This window comes from Drosophila biarmipes, unplaced genomic scaffold (genome assembly GCF_025231255.1).
Source record: "Drosophila biarmipes strain raj3 unplaced genomic scaffold, RU_DBia_V1.1 ptg000019l, whole genome shotgun sequence".
Classification (NCBI taxonomy): domain Eukaryota; kingdom Metazoa; phylum Arthropoda; class Insecta; order Diptera; family Drosophilidae; genus Drosophila; species Drosophila biarmipes.
The window spans coordinates 2,452,993-2,478,391 of record NW_026114537.1 but is presented as its reverse complement, the minus strand read 5'-3'; the positions used below and the strand labels follow the sequence as shown (position 1 = coordinate 2,478,391).

The 25,399-nt window shown below is 36.7% G+C and overlaps 1 pseudogene; it reads left to right on the top strand.

Moving 5' to 3' along the window:
• Nucleotides 1-334: 334 nt before the first annotated feature.
• On the top strand, nucleotides 335-24,917 carry LOC108023903 (60S ribosomal protein L28-like; annotated as a pseudogene).
• The last annotated feature ends 482 nt before the right edge of the window (nucleotides 24,918-25,399 follow it).

The window sequence follows — 25,399 nt, the reverse complement described above, 5'->3', positions numbered from 1 at the left end:
CTTTTCTTTCTTTTTTTTGAGTTAGCGACATGTCACTATCACTAGAATCATCCATAACACCTAACCTTCGCATACTCGCTCTCATAGATTGTTGTCAATGGCGCTAACCACAACCCAAAACGTTCGGCCACGCATAACAAACACATAAAGGTGCCGCGTTTGACGAGGTGCGCACGAGTTACCACACACATTGTTGCGGACACTCCACCGCCCCCCGCGGCGCCACGGATGAATTGTCATTGGCCCAAACATCGTGTGCATAAACGCTGAGATACGAAACCGGTGGAAGTAACCGAGCCAGTCGGATTCAGTCCATTTAATTTTCATGTATTCCATTCCATTCTACTCCATTCTTTGAGTTTTAAACGAATAAACATTTAATTTAGTTTTTACTGTCAACTAAGAAGGTTCTTTCTCTTTATTCAAACGGAAATTATTCACTTTTAACCAAAAACCATCTACTGGACTCCGAAGACACTCCAGCAGTATGCTCACATACTGTAATTAACGCGCTAGGGAAATGTCAACTGTTTCTCCAGCTCCCCGCTCTGAAGCAGCTCCGCGCGGTCCTTATAAATCAATACTATGGGAACTGCCTTGCCCACGAGTAATCGGTCCAATCCTGCCGCAGTAATTCCAAGTGGCACGTCTGCAGTTGCCCACAACGCCACGCTGATGGGACGGTTAAGTGAACTTTTGGTTCCTCACCAGTTGGCATGATAGGCTCGAGTACGAGCCTGAAATTACACTGACGGGAAAAGACTAGGGACGTGAACGCCGTCGCTGCTTAAAGCGTTTCGGCTTAACGATTTGGAAGTCGACACGAGTCAATATAATAACCCAAATATGTATGTCGGTACCATATATTACTTGGCTGGCATGTAAAATGAATGTATATCTTTGAGAATTTATATGCTGAACCAGAAAAAAAAAATTTCCAGTAAAGGCGGGTAAGGATTCTCTAAATTTACCAAAGAAAAAAAAACAGAAGGGTTTAATTTAATTTAATTAATTTGTAATTTTGTTTTTTTTTTGTTAATTAGTTACATAGAAAATAAAATTACTATATTGTATAAATATAATATTAGTATGGAAAGAAGATGTACTATCTAAGCATGACCATATTAAATACAAAATTGAAATACACATTTTTAATCTATCTTTATGAATTGTTTGTTATACCCTTGCAGAGGGTATAATGATTTCAGCCACAAGTTTGCAACGCAGTGAAGGAGACGTTTCCGACCCCAAAAAGTATATATATTTTTGATCAGCGTCACAAGATGAGTCAGCCATGTCACAAGACGAGTAGCCATGTCCGTCTGTCCGGCTTAGCGGCTTAGACTTTTGTATTTAATTAAGTACACTGTAACACAATGTTGGTATCGGTACAGTGGGTACTCGCTACATGATACATGCGTACTACATATCCTTCCTTTTGAAGAATAACGTAATGTAATGAAGTTATTTTCTAAAGTATATATTTATATTTTAAAAATTTAAAAATTTTAGATGTTAATCTGTATTACAAAAGAAATATAAAAAATTGAAAACCATCATATTATTAAAAACGAGAATTTTGTTATAATCAGAAATAACTGATATCCTGTTGATTTTTGTTTTTTTATTTCTTTTTTATATATATATATAAATTAACAAATTATAGCTTTGGTGTTTTTGACATATAACCTCCTACGCTAAGAAATAAGTTTTAGTTTTGAATTTCGAATAAAATTTTATCAAAATCGGACGACTATATCATATAGCTGTCATAGGAACGATCGGAAAATTGGTGGGAAAATAATAATCAGAAGTGGCACAGCACAGAGTTGGCTTTCGCGGCCTTAAACCAACACATTTTAAACCAACACAGCCATTGAGCGCAGTAACTAGCAGTTGACAAAGTCAACCGTAACGAAAACCACAACAACAACTGTATGGAAAGCGCGTTTAACTTGCAGTGCAAGTTTTATATCTGTATGTATGTCTGCTGCACGAAAAACCGAAAAAACAATAAACTTATTAAGCTGGCTGTGCAGACTGGTATGAATCGCTATATCCAAATAAAAAAGTCCCGATAATTCTCAACGCAAAATAACCCGTAAAGTAAAAGTAGTAAAGTAGAAACGCATATGAACTCAAACCGATTTAAAGTCTTGGCAGATTCCAATGAGGTTAAGGCGGCCGAATCTACACACTTTTTGTTCGGTTGGTTTGGTGTTGAAGCCAAAGCGACTCGTTTATTTCAAAATATCACATACAATCGTAGTCTTATTTCTGCTGCTTAAAGACAGCCATCGCAGCTGAGGCTTTAGACTTGAATAATCTTTTATTCATATCGCTAAATAGCTAAGCTATGCTGGTAGAGGCGCCGGTAGAGCTGCGGTCAAGGATGGTCATATAACCGTGCACTTGGGGAATTGATTGTGTCGTAGTTTTATCTACAATTATTGCGTTGGTCTCAATAAAAGAATATGTTTGTACACATATTAAGGCATAATACTGAGTAGGATATGTGAACATGCTATATCTCCCTCTTTTTTTTTCTTCTACACTTTCAACCTTATGGGGTCCAGTATATTTAAAGTCTAGCGTATGCCCTGCTTCATTTTTCAGTAAAACCTGATCTCATAATTTTAAAGCAAATTCCAAAGTATTTTTGTCAAAGTTATTTTTTTGTTTCTGCTTATGAGATTCTAGCATTAATCTAGCTCTCGTAAATGCTAATTCTAGTCTATATTTATCTATATTATATAGTGGTTTTGTTTTGTCCATACTATTAAAATGTTGAGGTAAATTTGAAGCTTTACCAAAAACTAACTCATATGGACAGTATTCATGTGCCATGTGTGGTGTTGTGTTGAAACAATATACGAAGTATTGGAGCCATACATCCCAATCAGTTTTATCAACTGAGATATATGATTGGATGATCTAATTAAATGTTCTGTGGTTTTATTCCATTGTTCCAACAGTCTGGTGATGATGAGCGGTAAAAGTTATGTTTTTGATATTTTTAGTTCGAAATCTAAAATTTTTTTTTTTTGTTCTCTTTTATTTGATTTTAAAGCTTGCTCTTATCTAAACTTCGTTTTCTTTGCATAATCATCTATATAATATAAAGGTTCTATTCGATCTACGCTATTAAAATGTTTTGGTAAATTTGAAGTTCTACCAAATACTAACTCATATGGACAATAATCATGTGCCATAGAGGGTGTCGTGTTGAAACAATAAACCAAATATTTTAGCCATACATCCCAATCCATCTTATCAGTTGAGATGTATATACGGATGAATTTATTAAAGGTTCTGTGGCTTCGTTGCACTTTTCCGACTGTCTGATGATGGTGTGCTGTCGATGTTCTATATTTGATTTTTAGGTTATTGCTTAGGCGATCGATAAAGGAATTTGTTTATTCTGTTCCCATGTCCGTAATGAACGTCTTTATTGGACCGTACTTTAAAACAAATTCTTCGAACATAGTCTTCGCTACTGTTTATTTTGATATGATTTCGGCAGTGGACCGATCGTATCCACAATTACCATATCGAATACCATTTTTGGGGTTCCTGTAAGTGTTAAAGGAGTTTAAGTATGTGATGGACATTTACGTATATACTGGGTTATGTATTTCCTCAGTGTTTTCCAATAGTAGTGTCTTTTGACCTTGGCCAAGGTTTTTGTTATACCTGAATATCCTTCTTGAATAGGATCGTCATGTAGTGTAGACATTATCGCTTTTTTTTCATTATTAACATTATTATTTGTTATTAGGGTCACCGGGTTAAGTAGCGCTACTCCTAGTGATTGTAATATTTTGTTGCCCATTTTTTTTTAAATTTATCGATTGAAATATTTTCAAATATATTATCCCATGGTGCCACTTTAATTTGTTGTTTACCAGCCTGCAGTTCAAGCCTTTGGAAAAGTGACCTTAGTCAAGGGTTCCATTAGTATACAGATCTCCAACATCATATCTTGCTGTAGTTTTTATTTTTCATGTTTGAAAAAACATAAACTATTATTAATATACTTTAAGTACTTCGTCATTGCTTCTGACTTTATACACGCTTTATATCTCTATAGATTGCGAAGGCAATTCTATTGGTTTGTTTCCCGTGTTGTTTCTGTCTCATACGTGTCAGAGAGAATAGATATATTAATGGTCTGTGATCTGTTTTGATTGAAAAGTGTTTTCCATAAATATATGGTCGAAAATGAAATATTGCCTAGTGAATTGCATCTAATTCCTGCTCAGTTGTGCACTTATTACTTTCTCCCTTAGCAAAGGCTCTAGATGCATATGAAATAGTAAGTTGGAGCCCGTTATGGTTTTGAGTTAAAGCCGCTCCTCACGCTTGCTTACTTGCATCAGTAATTATACAAAATTCATTGCTAAAATCTGCATGTTGTAGCAAAGTAGGTTCCATGAGTTTTGGCATTCATCTGTCCATTTAAAAGGAACATTCTGTATACATAATCTTGTTATGTGCCGTGAATATTTGGCGAGTGTTTTTATAAAACGCCTATAAGAATTGCAAATTGCTTCGAAACGTATTGCGCTACCCGCATTGTGCGGCGCAGGGTAATTCATAATGACGTCCTTTTTCTTGTCGTCTGGAAGTATTTTTAAAAACTCATGCATACAAAATTAACAATTTTTTTGGCTGTAACTTGAGATTGTCTTTCCTACATTTCTCAAAAACGTCTGCTAAGTTTATTATTATCCATTTAAATGAATGCTTGTGAAGGTTCTAATCCAGAAAATGCCTAGTCGCTTGAGAGTTAAAATTTATCGGATAGTAATTTTTTATTAATTTTACGATAGTAATCACTAATCGCCATTTATTTTTTCTTTCTTTCTTTTTTTTTAAAACTGGAGAGGGTGTTTTGGGGACAAGTAATAATAGGCTATTATATTCAGATACAGATGGTTCAACAAACCCGTCGGTGATCATTTTTCCGACTTGTTTCTGTATTTTGTTAACATGACTGTGTGGGCTTCTGTAATTTTTTTTTTACACTGGTTCATCATCTTTTAATCTCAATTTTTGGCTTGTAAAAATTATTTGTGCGAATTGGTTCGGTTTCCAATCCGAATACATCATTATATTGGGTGCATAAATTGAAAGCTGTGATTTGATTTGTGGAGGAAAGTTTTTTTTAGGGGAGATAATACCGATTTTTGTTTTGTAGATAAGTTTTGACTACTTAGTAGTTCATATGCCTAATTATTCGTACTGACTACTTGAAATTTATTTGTTGTACTGAGTACGAAAGCATTTTTGGTTTTTGCTATGGTACTTGCTATGTAAATACCATGCTTAATTTCTTGATTTGGAATTAATCATCTTGATTTGGAAGTATCATCATTTCAGATCGGTGTTCCCTGTGCTCATTTTGCAACGATGTGCTCAGCCAATTTTTGACCTGCAGGCTTTTTTTTAAAGAGTAAGCTTGGAAAAATAAAATTCGTTTAAAGGAAGCTGGAAGTCCCTTTAAAGAGCCAAATATGGCTTGATATTTATCTGTCTCAAAAAACTAGATTCTTTCCTTCTGCTTTCCTATCAGAATACAAGATGTTTACAAAGTAAGTGTACCAAATTGTATACTGATAGGTTTTCCTTGTCTTCCCATGTTAAAATACCTACTTACCGTAGAAACATCGAATATATTATTACCTTCAGAGCAGCATGATTTTCTTGATGGTTTGCTTGATATTTCTCTGTCTCAAGTAAGCCATGTTCAAAATTTGTTAGGACGATTACTGGATCTATGCTTTGTTTTAAGTCCAGATTGTATCTGCATAGTTCGAACCTCTGCAATTACTTTTCCAGAAGACCCATATCACCCAACTCTGGAACTGACTATTGACACGGGTACAAAATTAAATGAAACTTCCCCTGCTTTCGTAGTGCAAACTTTGCGCTTGGAAATAACATTTTATATTTGGTTTTGAATTTCGAATTAAATTTTATCAAAATCGGACGACTATATCATATAGCTACCATAGAAATGATCGGAAAATTAGTAGGAAAATATGAAATAGAAATTATATCTTCGGTGTTTTTTAGCATATAATCTTCTTAGCTTAAAAATAACATTTTTTAATTAGTTCTAAATTTCGTATTAAATTTTATCAAAATTGGACGACTATATCAAATAGCTGTAATAGAAACAATCGGAAAATTATTGGGAAAATAATATGAAAAAATTATTTACTAAAATTGTTTATTTCTATAACTTCAATGGTATCCAAATTTCGGCTTGCTGAAGCTAACTTCCTTTCTTGTTCTATTTGTAATTAATTATAATTATTTTATTTTTGTTTTTTAAGTTCCAAACTTAATTACAAGATTAATTATGCTCCTTTTTTTAAATTAAAATGTTGTCCAGATTTTTAGGTTATAAAAACAATTTGTGCACAAATTTACAATTTTTCTAAAATATATGTATATTATAATTTTGTTGGTTGGTGCTCCGGATGTTTTCCGCGTCAGCTGGTCGTCGCCGGTTTGGCTACGCTGACGCTCCTTCGTGATGGGGTGATCCTCGCACTGTTGGCTGCTGATGTCCGTAGCCTATTGGATTAGGCGGGGCCGGTGCCGGTCCTTGCATTGGACTTTGATTTCATGCAGGTGTATTTGCATGCTGCAGCGTCCAGGGCAGTCGTTCGGGCAGACGTCAGATAAGTTTCCGCAAAAGCTTTGGAGAAGGTGGTTTGTTAACAAGTCTTTCATTTAAAACATTAATATTTGTTTATTGGGATTCGGTATTTGGCTTATGTAGCTAAAGGCTAAAGGCTGTCAGAAAACTAAAACTTTTTTTGCGCTGGTACAAGTGACGGACTGCTACTCGCACTTGCAGACTGCAAGAAGCCAGATGACCTGATGATGAGTGATCTTTTATTACATTTGGAGCAGCATAGGTACCGATACCAAAGTTCAGTTCTTTCTGTTTCATACATTTTTTCTTATGTTTTATATCTTAAATGTTATAAATACGAGTATATTTTTGATTTCTCTGGCTTTATTTTCGCTTATCCTAGCAACCCAAGCCTTAAGCTTAGAGTAGCGGCGGTTTTAAATGTATTTTTTAAGAGTTCTTTTAAGTGCAAGCATATACACACCCCATAATCAGTGTGTTTGGTACCACGGATTCCTTCCGTATAATTGCATTTCAAATATTGTGACCCTCCTTATCTTCTGAGAATGGGCAGGAGAAAGTGAACGTGCGTACCCATGACCCGAATCTTACCCCTGCCCTCGAGTCCTTACTCGTGACTGCTGCTGCGGGAAGGTGTGAAATGATAATGTTTTGAGTATTATTAAAAATTTTAAATTTTTATTTTAAAGCGGCTTGAAAAATGCTTTCCAATGACATCAATTTTTTTTTAGTGAGGGGGTATTCTAATTAGGGTATCGGCTACTCGACCGAAAAGGACAAACAACTACGAAAATGACCGCCGTATTTGCATGCACTTAAATACATTCAAAACCGCCGAAAAAACATCCGCAACCGCTTTTAATAACTATTGCTATTAATCGACGTAAAGTTATAGATGCATAAAATCACAAGACCATACTTTGTTTCCCCTTTTTATACCCGTTACTCGCCGTTACTCCTTTTAATTTTTGAAATACATTTCGATTGATGTATCACTCTTAACCATCGGACTATTACTGTAGATTTTCATTTTTTCGTTCATATGTAGTAGTAAGGTGCACTTCGTCATTACGTGGACTGCCGTCCACATTGAGAAGAAAAATAATGTTATCACTTATTTAATATATGCAAATGAAACAAAAAAAATCTCTTTACGAGGCTATGTCAAAAAAAACCGAAGCTATGTAGGGGTATAACGTATTTCCCTGAAGTTAAACACCAACACAAATATGACTTCTAGTCTTTTCTATTATTTAATTTGGTCTGTTCAGGATCACAGTCGGCGTTCAACTGCTCTCGCTCTCAGCTCACGATCCGCATCAACCCCTGATTCACTGAGAGAGTGTGAGAGCGATGAGATTGAGAGAGAGAGTTAGAGAACAGTGAGCGGCATCGTACAACAACAACAACTTATTCTTAGAACTTACACGACTGATCATCTCAAACATTTTATCTTCCTCATTTTTTAACTTTTTTCTAACATTTTTTAATTTTTCATCTTTTGCTTGACAAATAATTAAATTATCTTCAAGTTATCCGTTTCAACCACCATTATGTTTGTATTTCTACTTAACGCGTCAACTTCCACTAACTTTTTCTTAATCATTTCAAAACATTGCAATTCCTTTTCTTCAAATACAAATTCTTTATCCTTTTTTAACAATTCATATAGAGGTTTAGCGATTATCGAAAAATCTTTAATGAACCTTCTAAAATACGAACACAAGCCCAAAAAGCTTCTAACATTGCGTACTTTGTCTGGAACGGGAAAATCTCTAACAGCTTCTATTCCTTTGTCGTTAGCTTGTATTCCCTTGCTTGTTACCAAAAATCCAAAGTATTGTACACTTGCTTGTAGAAACTCACACTTGTCCATTCTTAATTCTAGTTTGTTCCTTGCTAATCGATCAAAAACTTCTTTAAGAACACTTAAATGTTCTTGCATTTCTTTACTCGCACTCATGATATCGTCCATGTATATAACTACCTTATTATTATCATATCTGCAAAAATCTTATTGATAAATCGTTGAAACACCGCTGGTGCATTCTTTAGCCCCATTGGCAACCGCATAAACTCAAATTGTCCTAAAGGCGTCATAAATGAACGCGAACACTAGTGTAGCCATGCTTTAAATCCAATTTCGAAAATATTGTTTTATTACTAATGTATCTAATAAATCGTCAATGAAAGGTAACGGATAATTATCTTTTACCATTGTCTTGTTAATGGTTTTGAATCCTCTAATCTCAATTTCATTTCGCATCTAACCTCCGGTTCCTTTGGCCTTTCTTTATTTACATAACAACTCTCTACCATCCTAACAAACTGACACCTAACATTATAATTCACATTATCACAAACTTTGTGTTCTCCACTTTCATCCGTTAAATTTATATTAAATAATTCCTTTTCCACTAGATTTATTTCCGGCTCAATATAATTTTTATTTATAACTTCTTCTTCATCTCTGATTTTACTAAAAATTTCTTTATTTGTTTCCCTGCTGTCCCTAGTTCCATGATTAACATCGCTAAAAATTCTATTTTTATTCCTAACATTACTAACAACATCACCAATTATTTGCTTTTCATCACTAACATCATCGCTAAATATCTGCTTTTCATCACTAACGTCATCGCTAACTATCTGCTTTTCATCACTAACTTCATAGCTAACTATCTGCTTTTCATCACTAACATCAGAAGGTTTTTTAATATTCTCAACCGTGACCATTTTCAAAGTGTCAAGGTTCAAATTTAAACTACAAGCATGCATAAAATCTCGTCCCAAGATTACATCATGACTCACAGATTCATTTGCCACAACAACTAAATTAAAATGTACTCTATTTAAATTTTTCAAAACATAACATAAGTTCTTAGGTAACTTTTGTTTAAGCTTATGAACTAAAAACTGGTAATTTTGAAATGTCTTCTGGCACTTTGGATATTTTAATAAATGAAATTGGGCTTCCTGTATCTATGAGGCATTCTGCAATTAACCTGGTATTAGAATCGTTAACAAAATTAATTTCAACATATCTTACATATTTGTTTTCGCCCTCGTTCTTGTGTTTGTTTTTCAAGCATTTCGCTACAAAGTGCCCCATCTCTCCGCACGCATAGCACGATCCTTTCTCCCGCTTTGACTTCCTGCACTCATACGCCCAATGCCCTTTGGCATTGCAATTGAAACAACGAGTCTCCTTTCTGTCCTTGGGATCCGTTGATGTCGTCGGCCTGCCAACTCCATATAGCTTTGGCAAGCTTACATCCGCAAACGCCCTCTTTATGTGCCCAACATCCACAAAGCATTGAATATGCGCCTGATTGCGTAGCCCTTGATTGGGGATACCTTCGATGATGCAGCTCAACATTTCATCTGCATCAATATTAATGCCCTGAGCAAGCATTATCTTATCGTCGAAATAGCTCCCGAAACTTTCGCTTTGTTTCCATTTGCGCCCTTCGAATTTGCGTCGTATCTCCAACTTCGATGATTTTCCCCTAAACGTTGAGATCAGCTCTGCTATTAGGTCATCCAACGGTAGCAACACGCGGTCTGCATCTGCGTGCAGCCACTCATAAGCTTTTCCCTTTATTTTGCTCAGCATAAGCATCTTTAAAAATTTTCCTTTTATTCCGTAAATGGTCGCGACATTTTGCAATTGAGTAATTTGCGGGCACACTACTTGCCAGAAAACTCACTCAACACCTGTGTTGTCATGCCCAACGAGACGTCGATGCTCTCGTTAACATTTTTCACCACCGCTTTACGATCGCTCCTTTTTGCGTTTCTAGACTGGTCTCCAGCCTGGTTGTGCATGTCGTCTTCTTCGTAATTGTCGTTCCTTCCACCGTCTTCGTTTTGTTCGCCACCTTTTTCGTTGCTCCGTTTGCCTCTAATTCTGAGAATGCTGCCAGCCACTTCGTCACTCGTTTCACCATCTTCGCCGTTAGTTTCGCCGTCTTCTTCGCTGTAATTCCCAATGCCGCCGTCTTCGCCTTTACTTTTTTCGCCGTCTTCTTCCTGGAAAATTCCGCCGCCGTCTTCGAAAATTTCGTCGCTGCTGTCATTGCCCTTACTTTTATCGACGTCTTCATCTCCTTTTTGTTTCGTCATTTCATCAAACTTCCTTTGGTACTTTATTTAACCGTAAGATCAATTCCTTTTTCGTTCCGGTTGTTGATAGCTTCAACACACTCAACCACCTCTTTAATTGTTCGATCGAAGCGTTATTTAATTCCATTTTATTTTTTTTTGTTTGTAATTAATTGGCTCGTGATCGGCCCACTTCTGATTTTGTAGGGGTATAACGTATTCCCCTGAAGTTAAACACCAACACAAATATGACTTCTAGTCTTTTCTTTTATTTAATTTGGTCTGTTCAGGATCACGGTCGGCGTTCAACTGCTCTCGCTCTCAGCTCACGATTCGCATCAACCCCCGCTTTACTGAGAGAGTGTGAGAGCGATGAGATTGAGAGAGAGAGTTAGAGAACAGTGAGCGGCATCGTACAACAACAACAACTTATTCTTAGAACTTACGCGACTGATCTAGAAGGAATACAATAACATACACATACATACATACTACGACGTAGCAATCCTGTACAGCTATAATTTGTTTCATATTATTTTCCCGCTCATTTTCGGATCTTTCCCATGACAGCTAGATGATATAGTAGTCCGATTTTGATAAAATTAAATTCGATACTTAGAACTAATAAAAAAATGTTAATTCTAAGCGTAGGAAATTGTATGTTAAAAAATACCAAAGATATAATTTTTATACCCTTGCAGAGGGTTCTAATGATTTCACTCAAAAAATTGCAACGCAGTGAAGGAGACGTTTCCGACCCCATAAAGTATGTATATTCTTGATCACCGTCACTAGAAGAGTCGATCTAGCCATGTCCGTCTGACCGTCAATTTCTACGCAAACTAGGGTCTCAGTTTTTAAGCTATCGGACTGAAACTTTTCCAAAAGTCTTCTTTCTATTGCAGGTAGTATATAAGTCGGAAGCAGCCGGATCAGACAACTATATCTTAGAGCTCCCAAAGGAATTATCGGCGAAAAAATTAAAAAAAATATATGTCTTCGGTGTTTTGTAAAATATAACCTTTAAAGCTTGGAAATAACACTTTTTAATTAGTTCGGAATTTAGATTTTAATTTGATCAAAATCGGACGACTACCAGCTCTCATAGGAACGATCGGAAATTTGGTGTGAATATAATATAATATAATATAACAAGTTATAGCTTTTCTGCCTTTTCACATAAAACCTTCTAAGCTTTTAAAAAGTAGGAAAGGGCGACGGACGTATAAAATTATACCAGAACTGCAGAGATGGTTGGGACGGAAGCATAGACATGTGGACTTTAACTTAACGCAACTGCTGACATGGATGCTTTAAATATTATCTGAACACGTATTTTTTGTCTGTTCGAGATTTGAAAATGTACGTCGAGATCTGAGCATGAGGGTTGGGAGAACGCCAGCCATTTATAACCTGGTTAAAACTATGCTTGAATCAGAAGTAAATTGGTCCGCTGTATGCAAGATGGCCCCAAAGGGCATTCCCCTACAGTGCACAGCACAGAGTTGGTTTAAACCAACGCACTTTAAACCAACACGGCCAATGAGAGCAGTAACTAGCAGTTAGTAAAAAAATGTTTACAAGTGGTACAAACTCTTCCAAGATGGCCGGTAAGATGCCAACGCCCAAGCACGTCAACAACTGATAAAAACGTTCAAGCAGTGAAAAAAATTGTTTTGGAAAATAGTCGAATCACTATCAGAGAAGTTGCTGAAGATGTCGGTATATCGCTTGGCTCGTGCCATGAAATTTTTTCAAACGTTTTGGGCATGAGTCGTGTGTCAGCGAAGTTTGTTCCAAAATTGCTGAATTTTGACCAAAAGAACCGTCGCATGAGCATCGCTCAAGAGCTGTTGGATGACGTCAACGACGACCCAGATTTACTCAAAAGGGTCAAAACTGATGACGAATCATGGGTATATGGTTATGATATCGAAACCAAAGCCCAATCGTCACAATGGAAGAGCCCAGGTGAGCCAAGACCGAAAAAAGCACACCAAGTCAAATGTCAAAGTTTTGATCACTGTATTCTTCGATTACCATGGCGTGGTACATCAGGAGTTCTTACCATATGGTCGTACGGTCAATGAACAGTATTATCCGTTTGCGAGAAGCAATACGAAAGAAACGTCCAGAATTGTGAAAAAACAATTCATGGCTCTTGCATCACGATAATGCCCCTCACTCATGTTTGCTTGTGAGAGATTTTTTGGCCAAAAACAACACCACAATAATACCTCAGCTACCATATTCACCGGATTTGGCCCCATGTGACTTTTTCTTGTTCCCAAAACTAAAGAGACATATGAAAGGACGGAGATTTGCAACGATTGAAGAGATAAAGACTGCATCACTGGAAGAGCTCAAGGCTATACCGAAAAGTGCTTATGGGAAGTGCTTTGAGGTTTGGAAAAACCGTTGGCATAAGTGTATTGTATCTGAGGGGGATTACTTTGAAGGGGACAACATTAATATTGATAAATAAATTAATAGTTTTTCTTGAAAATACAAAGTCACCTTTCTTTTTGAACACACCTCGTATGTCTGCTGCACGAAAAACAGAAAAAACAATAAATTTATTAAGCTGGCTGCAGACTGGTATGAATCGCTATATCCAAATAAAAAAGTCCCGATAATTCTCAACGCAAAATAACCCGTAAAGTAAAAGTAGTAAAGTAGAAACGCATATAAACTCAAACCGATTTAAAAACTTGGCAGACTCCAATGAGATTAAGGCGGCCGAGTCTACACACTTTTTGTTCGGTTGGTTTGGTGTTGAAGCCAAAGCGACTTGTTTATTTCAAAATATCACATACAATCGTAGTCTTATTTCTGCTGCTTAAGGACAGCTATCGAAGCTGAGGCTTTAGACTTGAATAATCTTTTATTCATATCGCTAAAATAGCTAAGCTATGCTGGCAGAGGCGCCGGCAGAGCTGCGGTCAAGGGTGGTCATATAACCGTGCACTTGGGGAATTGTTTGTGTCGTAGTTTCATCTACAATTATTGCGTTGGTCTCAATAAAAGAATATGTTACTGAGTAGGATATGTGAACATGCTATATCTCCCTCTTTTTTTTTCTTCTACACTTTCAACCTTATGGGGTCCAGTATATTTAAAGTCTAGCGTATGCCCTACTTCATTTTTCAGTAAAACCTGATCTCATAATTTTAAAGCAAAATTTAAAGTGTTTTTGTCAAAGTTATTTTTTTGTTTCTGCTTATGAGATTCTAGCATTAATCTAGCTCTCTTAAATGCTTATTCTAGTCTATATTTATCTATATTATATAGTGGTTTTATTTTGTCCATACTATTAAAATGTTGAGATAAATTTAAAGCTTTACCAAACACTAACTCATATGGACAGTATTCATGTGCCATGTATGGTGTTGTGTTGCAACAATATACGAAGTATTGGAGCCATACATTCCAATCAGTTTTATCAACTGAGATATATGAGCGGATGAACTCATTAAATGTTCTGTGGTTTTGTTCCATGGTTCCTACAGTCTGGTGATGATGTGCGTTAAAAGTTATGCTTTTGATATTTGAATTTTTACATCAGAATAACATCTTCAAATATAGATTTTGCTACTGTATTTGCACTTTTGTTTTAAATTGGAATTGCTACAAGGTATTTAGTTAAATCGCATATTAGGGTTACTGCTAAATCATTTCCCTTTTCGGATTCAGGTAGTGAACCGATCGTATACATATTACCCTCCCAAATGCCATTTGGGACGGTTTAGTAATAGTCAAAGGCGTCTTTGTATGTTTAGTTGTTTTTGATTGCTAGCATTTCTGGCTCTTTCTTATAGTTTAGTTTTAACTCGGGTCATATTTTTCAAAAAGTAGCAAATGACATTGGATGTATAAGCTTATCCCAGAACTGCTGAGATGGCTGGGACGGAAGCATGGAAATGTGGACTTTTACTTAACGCAACTGCTGACAGGACATGGATGCTTTAAATACTATCTGAATACGTATTTTTTATCTGTTCGAGATTTGAAAATGAAAAAATTGAGCATAAGGGTTGGGAGGACGCCAGCCATTTATAACCTGGTTAAAACTATGCTTGAATCAGAAGTAAATTCCCCTACAGTGCACAGCACAGAGTTGGCTTAAACCAACGCACTTTAAACCAACACGGCCAATAAGCGCAGTAACTAGCAGTTAGTAATAAAATGTTTACAAGTGGTACAAACTCTTCCAAGATGGTCGGTAAGATGCCAACGACGAGCCTCGCTCTGGACGCCCAAGCACGTCAACAACTGATGAAAACGTTCAAGCAGTGAAGAAAATTGTTTTATAAAATCGTCGAATCACTATCAGAGAAGTTGCTGAAGATGTCGGTATATCGCTTGGCTCGTGCCATGAAATTTTTTCAAACGTTTTGGGCATGAGTCGTGTGTCAGCGAAGTTTGTTCCAAAATTGCTGAATTTTGAACAAAAGAACCGTCGCATGAGCATCGCTCAAGAGCTGTTGGATGACGTCAACGACGACCCAGATTTACTCAAAAGGGTCATAACTGATGACGAATCATGGGTATATGGTTATGATATCGAAACCAAAGCCCAATCGTCACAATGGAAGAGCCCAGGTGAGCCAAGACCGAAAAAAGCACACCAAGTCAAATGTCAAAGTTTTGATCACTGTATTCTTCGATTACCATGGCGTGGTGCATCAGGAGTTCTTACCATATGGTCGTACGGTCAATGAACAGTATTATCCGTTTGCGAGAAGCAATACGAAAGAAACGTCCAGAATTGTGAAAAAACAATTCATGGCTTTTGCATCACGATAATGCCCCTCACTCATGTTTGCTTGTGAGAGATTTTTTGGCCAAAAACAACACCACAATAATACCTCAGCTACCATATTCACCGGATTTGGCCCCATGTGACTTTTTCTTGTTCCCAAAACTAAAGAGACATATGAAAGGACGGAGATTTGCAACGATTGAAGAGATAAAGACTGCATCACTGGAAGAGCTCAAGGCTATACCGAAAAGTGCTTATGGGAAGTGCTTTGAGGATTGGAAAAACCGTTGGCATAAGTGTATTGTATCTGAGGGGGATTACTTTGAAGGGGACAACATTAATATTGATAAATAAATTAATAGTTTTTCTTGAAAATACAAAGTCACCTTTCTTTTTGAACACACCTCGTATGTCTGCTGCACGAAAAACAGAAAAAACACTAAATTTATTAAGCTGGCTGCAGACTGGTATGAATCGCTATATCCAAATAAAAAAGTCCCGATAATTCTCAACGCAAAATAACCCGTAAAGTAAAAGTAGTAAAGTAGAAACGCATATGAACTCAAACCGATTTAAAGTCTTGGCAGACTCCAATGAGGTTTAGGCGGTCGAATCTACACACTTTTTGTTCGGTTGGTTTGGTGTTGAAGCCAAAGCGACTTGTTTATTTCAAAATATCACATACAATCGTAGTCTTATTTCTGCTGCTTAAGGACAGCTATCGAAGCTGAGGCTTTAGACTTGAATAATCTTTTATTCATATCGCTAAAATAGCTAAGCTATGCTGGCAGAGGCGCCGGCAGAGCTGCGGTCAAGGGTGGTCATATAACCGTGCACTTGGGGAATTGTTTGTGTCGTAGTTTTATCTACAATTATTGCATTGGTCTCAATAAAAGAATATGTTACTGAGTAGGATATGTGAACATGCTATATCTCCCTCTTTTTTTTTCTTCTACACTTTCAACCTTATGGGGTCCAGTATATTTAAAGTCTAGCGTATGCCCTACTTCATTTTTCAGTAAAACCTGATCTCATAATTTTAAAGCAAAATTTAAAGTGTTTTTGTCAAAGTTATTTTTTTGTTTCTGCTTATGAGATTCTAGCATTAATCTAGCTCTCTTAAATCTATATTATATAGTGGTTTTATTTTGTCCATACTATTAAAATGTTGAGGTAAATTTAAAGCTTTACCAAAAACTAACTCTTATGGACAGTATTGTGTGCCATGTGTGGTGTTGTTTTGAAACGGTATACGAAGTATTGGAGCCATACATCCCAATCAGTTTTATCAACTGAGATATATGAGCGGATGAACTCATTAAATGTTCTGTGTGTGTTCTGTTAAATGTTCACGGTTCCTACAGTCTGGTGATGATGTGCGTTAAAAGTTATGCTTTTGATATTTGAATTTTTACATCAGAATAACATCTTCAACTATAGATTTTGCTACTGTATTTGCACTTTTGTTTTAAATTGGAATTGCCACAAGGTATTTAGTTAAATCGCATATTAGGGTTACTGCTAAACCATTTCCCTTTTCGGATTCAGGTAGTGAACCGATCGTATCCATATTACCCTCCCAAATGCCATTTGGGACGGTTTAGTAATAGTCAAAGGCGTCTTTGTATGTTTAGTTGTTTTTGATTGCTAGCATTTCTGGCTCTTTCTTATAGTTTAGTTTTAACTCGGGTGTTTCTGTCAACAACATTATTCAGCTTATTCGCAAGGATAATTTCCGCATAATACCCCTTGTTAGGGGCAACATTCAGGAAACAAAAGTTCAAAAAAAGTATGAAGATATTTACAAAGAATTTTCGAAATATCTTACCAAAAATAAAAAGAACTTTTACACGTATCAGCTAAAATGCAGGAAGGGCCTGCAAGTCGTACTTGAGAGCGTAGAGTCGGAAATAACGCCTGCAGAGGTAACAAAGGTGCTACGAGAGAAGAGATTTAGCGCTAAGACAGTCTTCAATATTCATAACAGGGATACAAAGCCGCAGCCACTCTTTAAGGATGAGCTCGAACCAGAAAATAAGCCTCTGAAGAAAAACGAAGTGCACTCTATTTACAATCTTCCTCTTGCATCGCCAAATTACAGTTGAGGAACCACACAAGCGCAATGGACCGGTACAACGTGCGAACGCCAAGAAAATGGTCATGCAAGGTCAGACTCTAAACTGCGCCCAGTGTGTGTAGTTTGTGGAGAGGTTCATGACTCCGCACTCTGTCCAGCGAGCCAAGATGATTGCACCTTTAAAAAGTGCGGCAACTGCGGTGACAATCACACTTCTAACTAAAGAGGTTGCCTAGTTTATAAGGAGCTGAAAAGTCGCATCCACCAAAGAGGAATTACTGCCCGCACCCAAAATAAACAGTTGACAGCCTCCAGATCAAAGTTTTCAACTCACTAGGAGGCCACTTCACAGCTCCAGGAGACTACAATACCAAGCGCACACACTAGGGATCTCGTCTCGTGACTCCAAATGGAATGCAACTCTATAATGCAATTATCAAAGCCAAGAACAAGCTCGACTATTCTTCTGGCACACCAAAAAAAATCTTTCGGATCATTCGTTTGATCACTCGACTGTCCCGTTAATTTTAGTCCGACATCCAGGAACATTGGAACAATAATTAAAATTGACCTCACAGAAAACCAATTGGGTACTGAAAGTATATTAGCTCACACATCGAGCTAAGTCCTCAGCCAACAATGAAGCCGACTTAGACAGCTAATTCACTGGAGCCAGTACTCGCCTCTACAGCTCGAGCTTCAAAACCTAAAATTACCTAAAATTACCTAAACACAAACCTAAGACTCGAGGAAGGAATCCCGTCACATCAATTTTGGTTTCTTGAAAAGCACGGAATAATTGAGCAGGTAAACCGGATAACATTAGAAATTCGGTACTCGTTCGAAAAACGAGAGTACTGTTCTGCCATATATTTATATGTTTCTCAAGCATTTGATACAGTCTAGCTAGAAGGTATAATGTCAAGATAATGCAGGGCAGCATTGTCCCACACCCTCAAGCTTTTAGAGTCTTACCTTTAAGACAGAAAATTGGGTGTGCAACACTTCTATATTTGATGATTTCACTGTTGGAGCCGGAGTTCTTCAAGGTAGCGTGCTAGGGCCAACATTATATGTCCTCTACATAGAAAACATCCCAAAAAGCACACGACTAACAAGATATACGTTTTCTGATGCTAGATATATTCTTAGCCGACCAAAGTGTCCGATGCGAGTAACTGATCAGTCAGCTCTTTATCTTGTCGATAATTGGCGAAATAAAGTGAACGAATAAATGCAAGCACGTTACTTTTACCCTGAACAGTGACATACCTAGGAGAACACCTCGATAGAAGACTTACATGTTCTATTGTATAACTCGGTACTAAACCCTATATGGATGTACGGTATCCAGTTAGGGGGGACGCCAGCAATAGCAATATTGACATAGCCCAGCGAGTTCAGTCGAAGATCTTGACAACAATTACAGGGGCACCGTGGGAAGTTCGCAACGAAAACTTACATCGCGACTTAAACATTCTATTAGTCAAAGAAGTGATCTTACTTATTGTTAGGCCTCAAAATTATGAAAGGATTCAATAAATTAAAGCAAATAAAAAAATAAATTGACCATCACCTTCTTCTTGTAGTCCTTCAGAACTTCTTGTCGCCAAAGGCAACGCACACCTGCAGGTGGTGGTTCAGCACAACATCGACGCCCGACTCGGAGGCGATGTCGGTGCCCCCGTCACGAGATCAACTGCGAAATTAGCTGAGGCCGAAGCTAAAAGAGCTTTGACAAAATTTGTGACTAAGACCGATAGCGGTATTCAATTCGAAGCCAGGGTCAGTACCCCTGCATACCCACCTCCGTCTGTTCACACTTTCGGTATTATATAGTACACGATGACAGTCAAGCAAGCCAGGTGGGACTACTCTTACTCTTTCTTTGTACGCTGCGCTGCACAACTGAACGAAACAATTGAACGAGCTAGCGTCCAAGCGATTCCTGAACGTTATACATCGGTGACCCTTCCTAGTGAATACATAGTATATACTGTTGCCGTTGCAACACTAAACGAAACAATTGAAAGAGATAACGTTCAACCGATTTCTAGCCACACCGGTGACTCTTTCATGTGGATGCCGCGTACCTCCAATAAACTGTACAACTTTTACTATATAATAATTGGCCGACGTTTCCACCATTGTGGCGAAATCGGAAGACTAGTTTCAAAAACAAGCGAGTGCTGGTTAACAGCCAGCTAAAGATCCTGGTTAATCCTTCCTCCTAACCCATAAAGCTTCATAAAACTCTGGAGAGCACTATCCAAGTATGATTGACAGCTCTGAAAATAGCTAAAGTAGATATTGTGATTGTCTTCTCGTTTTTCTGTGCTTCTCAAAGTTGTCGAAGCTAACGTTGGCCCTGTGGGACCAATCGCACCCTAAGCCATCCGAGGTGCAGAGTGGGAAGAATTCAAGACCTTTTTTCAAGGTCGTCATCGAACCCTTGAGGCAATGAAACCGCTGAGTCCAGAGCTCTGCGTCCTGAAAGTGGAGTATTCACTACTTCTGAAATAGGGTCACCATAAATCGATAGCGGTGTAAACTTATTTTAGGCATTCAAATGTTTCCGGAACCCTCCTTAGTCAAAAGAGCATACTCTGGTGGATTTTTTGCGGCCCAGTAGGAAAGAATCCCACTAAAAGAATATTTTCCTAGTCAGCCCGGTTGTGTAATACTTCTTGTCGCCTTCGCAATGTATTTATTATTATTGCCGGTGCTGCTCCTCACACTTGTAGAAATAACACGTTCGTTTTATTTAAGACCAACATGTCATTATTTATTAAGTTGCCAATTCAGAATGACAATGAAATTGTGCCTATACCACCACGCTGGCAATCAATTAAATTAAAGCACAGCTCCTTAAGGCGGCTTGTGCTGAATGTGCTGTTGAGAAGCCAATATTCGATTGGCGATTTTTCTTCTTGTCCATCAGAGCTAGGCTTGCAGTGTGACCGTGACTGCCTTGTTTCCGTGCGGCCGTGGCGAGGTGGCATGTTAACTTGCGCGACAATTAAATCTTTTAATATTCAAGTTAGTCGTTGAATTAGTTATATTTAATGAAATTGTAAGGTTTTTATTTAAAAAATAACATTTTAAATCTGTCTTTTTGTACTACCTGCTCTTTATTCTTAATGTCTTTAATCTTAATATTGTCATTTTTATACATTTCAATTATTACGTAGGGTGCTATTTAATTTTTTAATAAAACTTTATCTCCCATCTTATTTTAAAATCTTCAGTGTTTTTGTCTTATATTTATTTTTACCGTTTTTTATTTTGTTCAATCATTGTTCGTGCTCTTTTATATGCGTTTTCGAGTCTAAACTGTGATTCTTTGGCAAATTCATCTATATTATATAAAAGTGTAATTTTATCATTACTTTTAAATTAAATGTTTTATATGGGAGATTTATTTAAAACAAGCTCGTATAGACAGTAATCGAGTACCATCGAGGGTGGAGTGTTAAAAAATATGTAAAGTATAAGAGCCAAACATCCCAATCTGTTTTGTCTCATGAGATGTACGATCTAACATACTCGTTAAACGTTCTGTGGTTTCTTGTAAATAAGGTCTGGTGGTGGTTTTGCAGTAAATGTTATGGTTTTAATATATATTAATAATAACATTAATCTTTGATTACTGAATTATTGTATTCCGTTCCCATTTCCGTTGTGAATACATTAATGAATACCTTACTGTAGAATAAAAGATTTGAATATATCTTTTTATACGGTTTTTTCACTTTTAGCTGGTATTGGGATGGCAACAAGGTATTTTGTTAGTTCACAAATTGGTGTAACTGCTTATTCATTTCCTCGTTCTGATTTAGGTAATTTACCGATCGTATCCACTAACACTCTATCAAATGCCTTCAAATGTGTTTCTGTAATAGTCAAGGGAGTTTTTGTATGTTTTGTTATTTTGGCCTTTTGGCATTTAATACATTTTTTACGTGGTTTGCAACCTCACGCGTCATGTTTTTCCAATACTAATGTCTTTCTATTTTCGACAGCGTTTTTGTAGTTCCTGTATGTCAACCTTGAATTGTATCATTTTGTAGTCTAGACAGTATAGCTTCTTTTTTTTTTGTATTATTTACTGAGGTCAGCGGCTTGAGTAGCGCTACTCTTAAGTTCATGAATATTTTATTGCTTATATTTTTGCATATATCTACTGAAATAATTTCAAAGATTTTCTCGCTCTGTGCCATCTTAAGTTGGCTAATCTTATATTTTTTTCCAGTCTTTGGAAAAATTGATCTAAATCGAATATTTCATTGGTATACAGATCATCAACCTTTAATGTTATGCTGTTAATTCTTGTTCAGTTGTTGATTTATCACTTTCGCCTTTTGTAAATGTTCTTGAGGCGTATGCTAATGGGAGATCTACCCCATCATGTAATTAAGTTAATACTGCTCCACAAGCTTGCTCACTAGCATCTGTTCTTATCCAAAATTTGTTATTGAAATCTGGGTATTGTAATAGGGTTCGTTGAATAAATGCATTTTTAAGGTATTCAAAAGCTTTTTGACATACAAGATTGTTTATTTATTTCTTCTTTTTGGCTATGGTGTGTTCTATAGTTTTAAATATAAGCTGGAACGTCATCCTTCACTCTTAATTTTTATTCATACTAATTATTGGAGGATATTGGTTTTGTTTCTAATCCGAATAGATCAGTAAATTCGTTGCAGTGAGAGTACTTTTAAACATTGACCTCATTGTGTCTGATTTTATAATCCTTACTTTATCGTTTTAATAGTTATCTAATGGTTCATAGTCAATGCTAGAAATGTTTAAAACTTTTTTGGTATCGGTCCTGTTTAAAATGCGGACAAAAGTATTATTAAAATTAGATACAGTGCCTTCTATAATAACGCAATCAGATATATATTGATTTTCTTCTCTTTGTGAGACGTGTTTACCTAAATTTGTCTTAGAACTTGGGACCTATCAGGAATTATTAAGTTTTTATCTATTAAATGTATAATCTGAATAGTATCGGAAGGTTATCATTACCATTTGAAAGTTGAAGAGGATTATAAATTTTCCTGTTTGTATTTCTATAAATGTTAAACCTTTTGATTTAAGAGTACCTTCTCCCTATTCTAGACATTATTTTTGACGTGTCTATGTTATAATAGTTATCAGAACTTATTTTTTAAAAGACTAAAATCAGTGCCTCTATCTATTAAAAGGGTTAAGGGTGTTTTTGTTTATTAATTTTGTTTTTGAATGTAAATATTGAGACTAAGATTTATTTTATTTATAGTTGTTTTGTGTGGCTTTCTTTTCTGAAGGGAATTTCTTTGTTTTCCTCTTCAGTTCCAATAGCTTTGACTTGAGCATTCGGGTTTCCTCTATTGTTGGATTTATTTCGAGAGGCCATTCAAATTTTCTCTATTGTTGTATTGAGTTCTGTCATAATTTATTATTATTTAAAATTGTCCGTATCAATATATCTAATTTATACCAATCCTCGATAGTTAAATTTAATATTTTTGACCAGTTTGTTTTATTTATTATGTGCCTGTTTTTATGCACTAATATTATTGCTTCATTGAAAGAGTGGACAAGAATTTTGTCATGTTTGTTAATAGTCTCTTTCTGTATTACCCTATTCAGTATTTTAAATTTGTAAGACTTATCAAAAGTTTCTTTGATTTTTCGAGAGTTAGTTGCTCCATTCTAAGTATTTATTATTATTATTTTTTTTTTATTTTATTTCTTTGTCACTGATAATATAATTAGTTGTCCTAACATTGGATGTGTATTTATTTCCGAAAATAGTTTTCAATTTCTCACAGTAGATAGAACTATTGCCTTCTGAGTACTAGTGCAATACATAAGGGGGGAAAAAGTTAATTTGGACTTATACATATACTCACATTTGAATTTGGAAATTGAAAAAGGCTTTTCTTTATTCTGGCTATCGATAATACCCTATTCTCAAAATCTGCTTCCCTATCTAACGAAATTCCTATATACTCTCGAGTGTTCATTATTATAAGTTTTATTTAATACATTTTTTAGTTACCTTAAAATTTTTCATTTGAATAATCAATGATGTTTATTTTTTGATTTATTTAGTTTTAATTATATCTATCTAATTTTTAAAGATTTCTCATTTATTTATGCTTGTTTTATACATTTATATATTTTTAATTTTCTTCTGGAAAAACTAGAAGAGAAACCCCTTTTGACCGACCGCTCTGCGCATGCGACCCCATTGGCAGACAGCTGTTTACTCTTTTGCTTGTCTTTCAACGAGTAAAGACTTGAGATGGCAACTTTTTTGAAGAAGCACGATCTTAAGAAGCCCTTCAGAACAGAGCCAAATAACTTGGCCAGTGTGAGCTCGTACTGCTACAGCAGCATCGTGCACAAGAAGGCCCTGGGACACGTGCACGCCGCCGACAAGAAGGACTTCACCCCTGTGCTGAAGAAGGGCAAGTGTTGACTTCAAGTTCGGCCCTCGCCGTTCCCTGAAGAAGCTGAAGAACCTGTACATCGGCTCCAAACACCGCAAGGACCTGACACAGACTGCCTTTCGCCGTGCTTCCGCTGTCCTGCTGTCCCAGGAGCCCGCCATCCGCAAGCGAAGAAAGGCCGAGCTAGCTAAGGGAAAGAAGCCCGAATAAACCGGACCAGTTATGACTATGCGGAGCTGTTTTTTAATCGAGAATAGAAAAATATGTTAAAAACAACAACAATGGTTTCTGTGGGAGCACTATGCAAAATGTATGAAAACTAAATCATACTTTAAGGCAATGAACCACTGATTGTCTGAATTTTTTAATCTTTGTCATTAGAGAATGCTGATAAAATATCATCAATCAAGAATATAGCCTTACTGGATATACTTCTATCGAGCAGATTAGGGTTCCGCTCAATTTAACAATTTTTGTCTTTTAAATAAAAGTGACTCTCTGTTTTTATATACCACTCAGGCGGTACCGGTGCCGGTCATCGCACAGGCTTTAAGGAAAGTTGATTTGCAATAGAGGCTCTCCAGTGGTCCCGGGCAATTCTTGATACACTCCTTGATTTTTTTGGCAGCTGCTTTGGAAGTGGAGGTGTCATTTTGTTATTTTTACTTCCCACACCAATTTCTCTCCAAACAAATCACACCAAATGAGAGTTTGTATTCCAGATAGACAACCTGTTTGATCCAGCAGGATGGTTATCGTCATTCATTTTTCGGGCAAAAATGTTCTTGTCAGAAATTTGGACATCCAATAATCATTCCGGCAAGGTGCTTTTTTGCAAATCTGTTACTCCTCTTTTCCCATCGCATAGTGTTTACCATTCTCCATTTCTCCGCGTGACGTGTCAAGATGTTGAATTGGGAAGGGTGCTGCACGCAATTGATATCAACTCGCTCGCCAGCAATTAGGGTGGTGTTCTTGTCACGCTTCCCAAGGTGCCTATACCCATTACATTAAAAAAAGTTGCTTGCAAAGGACAAGCTGATTTCGGTGTGAGGATCACCACTCATCGTAGCCATATAGAATCAAAAAGGGGTTAGAAAGGGATAGAGAGATAGCTCCTCAGCCTCGGCTCCTGCTTCTGAAATTTCAAGACCTCAGTTGTTTCTAGGCTTGATTTTCCCTCCCAACCTATGGCTATCAACATACTGGAAAGAGAATTTCTAGTTCTAATAATAGCCCCATCCGTCCAGAGGTCTCAAGGGGTCATGCTAGCCTGGGTCAAAATTTGGGGGTTTCTAGCACATTATAAACATTTATTTAATAACCGCTAAACGGCACGAGTT